Here is a 5,590-nt window from a genome sequence, read left to right as displayed (position 1 = left end):
TTTTGTTTCAATGTAAAAAATATAAAGGGCAATGGGGGTTAAACCCCCCATGAGGGTCCAAAAATTCCAAGCAAAATGTTCTTCTCTAAACGAAAAATTCCTGATTCCAAATCAAATTTTCATGAACGACTAAAATCATTTAAGAGTAACAATATCGACTCAGCACCTTGAAATCTTATCCCAGGTCAATAATTATTCTACAGTTTTTCAAAAAAATTCTATATTGTTGATTGAAATTTAGCCCCGGATATCGAATTCAAATAAGATAAGACTAAACATGCCAAATTGAACAGATTTTACCCAAAGTTTTGCACTTTATTTGCAAAATAAAACAAAAAAATTATTTAAGACATCACGGTTTTTTGTTCGTCTACATTTTTTGAGTAATTTTTTTCAAAATTAATGTGAACTATTTTTTAAAGCAAAAGTCAAATGTTTTTCATCATAATTTTTTTTTATAATTTTGATATCGCCGAATATTGCCGTATACTTGGGGAAAATATCTGGAGAGCTAAGGCCAGAATAATCACGGATTTTGTGGTTCCAAATTTGCTTATAATCATTGAAATTCGATGTCTGTGAAAAGAATTCGGATTCTGTATTCAGTTAATTGCTACTGAACTTCATTATTGAGAAAAATCCTGGTTTGAACCTCGGTTTTGTATTTCAAACTTTTATGTTTGAAACTTATCCTTTCGGAATATGAAAAGTAAATATTTGAAATCACAAACCATTTTTAAGATTTGAAATTTTGACTTTTGATTCTTATGCAGAATTGGATCTAAAGAAAGGTTCATGGTGATCCAGTATTTAAAAATATGGAAAGGTTTCATAAATCGCAATTTTCCATCAGATTCACAAGTTGAAATTCGAATAAATAACTGAAGAAAGAATTCACATTGAAAACCAACAATTCAGAATTCGAATATGAGATTCTGGTTGAGAAATCCATCCAAATTGCGCTTTTTGATCCATAATTAGTAAGAATTATTACCTGGTATTTATTTCTGGAATTCTGATTTCAAACTCAGGTTCCAAAGGCAGTATTCTGATTCGGAATCAAAATTAAAGATTCAGATTCAGCTCGAAGATGAATTTTATAATCAACATTGAAATATCAATATGAGAATTTTAATAAGGATTCAAATTACAGGCAGTCACAGTTTCATATTTTGGATTCGAAACTAAAACTTTATTTTCAATCAGAGTTAACTGAATCAAAGCAATCGAAAGATTCCTTTTAATTCAACCACGGTAAATGAAAAGTTCATATACCAGTATTTCAATAGCAACTTACTACCTTCTTCAGTGAACGTTTTCGATTGATTGATTGATTCACTGAAGAAGGTAGTAAGTTGCTATCGAAATACTGGTATATAAACTTTTCATTTACCGTGGTTGAACTAGAAGGAATCTTTCGATTGCTTTGATTCAGTTGAATCATTCAACAAAGTAGGCTCACAACACAACAGAATTAGAGTTGGTTTGGAACACAAACCAGAAAAAATCACATATATAAAAAATTAAATTTAGATTTTAGAGAAAACTAGATTTTTTTAAATTTAACTGAAAACACATTTCACTGGTGTTTTGTTTAGCATTATTTATACTGCAGATTTTTCTCAAACTAAGTTTCAAACTAAATTCTTCAATTTTAATCACTCGAGTTAATCACAAGAATAAATAGAAAATAAATCTGATTTCAACCTCAATTCTCATCTCTTACTTTTATTCCTAAATATTTGGTTTTTTTACCGATGGCTCAAATGGCCATGCTTGTGGTTAAAAAGAACTAGCTTACTACTTTCTTATTGAAGAGAATATAAATAGTGTTTCTTTAAAATAAAATTTTCAAAACGATAATTTTTCTTAAACCATCCTGAAAAAAAAATTGACGTCTTCTAGGACTAATTTTTGAAAGTTAGAAATTAAAATAAATTCCTTACTATTAATGTAAAATAACTCAAACCTGAATAATTATTTAGAACATTCATTTTTTTACTACTCTTCATGTATTTTATGTTCAAGCAAAACTGTTAAAGGAAAAAATGTTGACAACCCCCCCATGAGCCGGTTCTTCCTACGGCCTTGGCCTACGGGAATCTGAACCGAAAAAATGAAATTTGAGCTTTTTTAAGTGATGTTTATTGAACTTAAAGTTGGACCCACAGGATTAATTCAGTGAATTATATTTTTTACTATTACGTTCTCGGGGCGAGCGGAAATACTAGACTGTTGCGATTAGTAATTAATTGATATGTAACAGAAGAACATGCAGTCTTTTGCTTTCTGTGTGGATCGCCGAAAAACTGCTGAAGCCTTTTGATGACCTCAAGATAAGTACCTATCATTTCATTTCATCACTCCAGCCACCCGGAGTATCTTGGCAAATTTGGATTAATGAATAGGCTACTTAGGTACCTTTTTAGGATTCTTTACTTGTTTCGTATGGAAGTCAAACCTGTATGATGAGTCAAACCTGTCCCAAGCCAGTGGCAAAGGACTACTTGGTAGTGCTGCAATTATTGTTGATGAGTTTAGCATGAACAGTATTTGAATGTGCAATTGAGACTTCCCGTACCGACACGGATCGAAAGACCTACAACAGCCTCTGGTGAGTCAAACATATATAAATATACATATATACATTTTACTCAATTTTTTCGAAAAAATCTCTAACAATTGCCAAAAATTCAGAGTATTTAATTTAATATGATTAGTACCAAACTGAAACCTTGTTTCGGTGGAAACCACAATTCAAGTTGAATAAACATCCAATTTAAACTTTAGAACAACTTAGAGTGTATAAATATTCGATTTATTTACAATTGCTTAGTTTATTTTGCAAACGCCTTTTCTGAAAGGAGAAAAAAAAATTTAAATATAAATACCAGATAGTATAATTTTGATATTTTTAAATGAGATTGGTAAAATAAAATTTGTTTGGATTAAGTGTACTTATCCCATTTATAACGCTTTTAAATTTTTGCTCTGACATGGTTTATCAACATACCTTACTTGAATTCCGATTCAGAGTAGGGACTGATCACTAGGTTTATAGCTTTTCTGCGGAAGAAGTACGAATCCCCACAAGGGAAGCGAAGGGAAGCAGCCGCTTTCTATAACAATATAATTTGCATTGAATGGATTCATTCATTTGACAATATATAAATATTAGTGCCCGGGTGCCTGGAATGTACACAGCATCGGAGGACAGATCTGAGGGAGCAATCCGAAGGGTGCACAAGGAGGGCATCACCCATTGACAAGCTATTGGTTTCGCTCGTTGGATCGGAAGAAACAGGCATTCGAAACGCTTCTCAATAAATATCGGTAGCTGAAACAGCGCGCGTAGAAAAACCGACGTCGATGCAGGGAAGGCCTTGCGCGAGATGTAAAAAAACCTCTCAGTGTCGTACAAGGGGTGTTTTGTTAAAGGTTTACTTATTCTGATATTTTCTATCGAAAGAAATGACTAATATGGGTTGAATTCTTTTAACATAGACATTCTTTTGTAGGTGCAAAAAAGATTATTTTTAATAAACGTTTTATAACAGCTATTGAAGTTTATATTTATACATATATAACTTATTTTTTCAATGAAATATAAATATATGGGTACTCACGTTTGAAGGAAATTGAAGATTGTTTGGAAGGACGCAAACATTCCCAAGTAACCAAAAGTCACATTGCTACTTAATCTTGTACGTTAAAAGTTCACATTTCGCTGAGTAAAAGGTACTCGAGAGAAATAAAATCCGATATCCTTAAGTGCTACATTTGGACTTCTGAACGAACAATAAAAGCCTAACAAGTAGCATATAACATCCCAAGTAACCAAAAGTCACATAGCTACTTAATCTTGTACGTTTTAAGTTCACATTTCGCTGAGTAAAAGGTACTCGAAAGAAATAAAATCCGTTTTCCCTAAGTGCTTTATTTGGACTTCTGAACGAACATAAAGAGTCTGAACTAGAAGCATATAACATATTTGTGCGTTCTAAGTACCTTAAAATCTCCTGATATCAATTCGGCTTATCGTGCTTCGTTACGAACTTCTTGCGAACTATTTGATTCCATGTGGAACTCCTTACGAACTTTTTGGTTCCATGTTGAACTTCTCACGAACTTTTTGGTTCCATGCGGAACTTCAATGCGAATTGAGTTATGTCAAAATTTTTAAATAGTTTGTTTACATTCTCTAAGAAAATTTGTTACCGTCGCCGGCTATTGGAAAAAAAATGGAATGAGGAAAGAACATTACATAAGTAAGTACATAAGAAAATAATATTAGGAGAATATTTTATTAATTGAAAGTTAAATTTCAGCACCAGCTTTCCTTGAACCAGAGTTGTCAAACGCAAACCCTTTAGTTTTGGAACATCAAAGAACCTTTCTTAATTGGCAACAGTTCGATCTATCATGTTCATTCAGAAGTATTCCCAAAAAAGTTGCTTTATCCCTACGTCGATGGTGAATTGGACAAAAATAAGTGGAGGGAGAAACATAAATAAAGTTAAAATTATTTGGGAAATGCATATTAATCAGAGATTGTATATTATTACGTTATAAATTCGAATCATATATAAATATTCACTATCAGACTACATTTCATAGTTTTTTACGTTTTCCGCATTAGTAAAAACATAGTTATTCCGATTCTTCTTATTTCCCTTTTCAATGAATGTAACTCTCACAGCAACATTAACTACACATCCAGTACCATTCGAACAAACATCAAAGGCAGATTATTTCGACGGATCGATGGATCCTTAGGAAATGTGGGTCGATTTAGCTCATTATTTTTCCATGTTGAATGCGACGATTTTCCGTAAAAATCGAACAATTTTGATAATTTTCTTAAATTTTGTTTTCTGGTATCAGCCAATCTAAAATGTACATAAAATGTGTTTTAATTTAGGAAATTTTTTAAAAAAAACTAAAAACAAATTACAACTCCTCCTGTAGACTCTGTTTCTGCAGTTCTTTAAAATTGGATTGTATTGTAACAGAAATTGCAGCGGCTTGTTCACGGTCCACATATTTTGTAGGTATGTTCCTTTTTCGAACTGCAAATAAACATTATACAATGAGATACAATTGTCACAAAAAAGAATTCAGTTCGTGCACTTACGTTCAAATTTAAATGTTGCGGATACGACTCACACGGAGATTATCAATTCATGGTATGCAAAATTGATGGCAAGGATAATTTATTTCGTACGGCAGCCTTCACAACTTTTGTTTTTACTTTTAGAAGCTGATTGTTTACTATTTTTCATCCGGCCTACTTTTAAAAGGATAACCCGTAAATTATTTCAAATAGATGTTTTAAATACCATTGAGTCAGAAAACAGCCATGGTTCAAAGGTAACGTGCTCAACTTTCATTCCACAGGTTCAGGTTCAAATCTCCATGCAGGAAAATTTTTCAAGTAAGTTTAAAATTGTTGAAAATAGAAACAAATATAAATATTAAAGATAATCATAATTAAAACTATAAAACGACTTTAGAGCGCTTTATTTTTGCAAGATTTTTTTTAAAGTTTCATTTGAAGCTGAATAGCCTTCTACTCAGCTTTGTTTATGGA

At 31.9% G+C, this 5,590-nt stretch overlaps 1 long non-coding RNA gene across 1 annotated transcript; it reads right to left on the bottom strand.

Annotated features, from left to right (window-relative positions):
- Nucleotides 1–4,599: 4,599 nt before the first annotated feature.
- On the bottom strand, nt 4,600–5,326 carry LOC129750172 (uncharacterized). The gene is made up of 3 exons (XR_008738321.1): nt 5,135–5,326; nt 4,955–5,069; nt 4,600–4,889 (listed from the first exon to the last, which is right to left on the bottom strand). It is a non-coding gene; the product is annotated as an uncharacterized LOC129750172 (long non-coding RNA).
- Nucleotides 5,327–5,590: the final 264 nt, after the last annotated feature.

This window comes from Uranotaenia lowii, chromosome 2 (genome assembly GCF_029784155.1).
Source record: "Uranotaenia lowii strain MFRU-FL chromosome 2, ASM2978415v1, whole genome shotgun sequence".
Lineage (NCBI taxonomy): Eukaryota > Metazoa > Arthropoda > Insecta > Diptera > Culicidae > Uranotaenia > Uranotaenia lowii.
The sequence above is the reverse complement of the archived record's forward strand: the minus strand, read 5'-3'. Positions and strand labels throughout refer to the sequence as shown.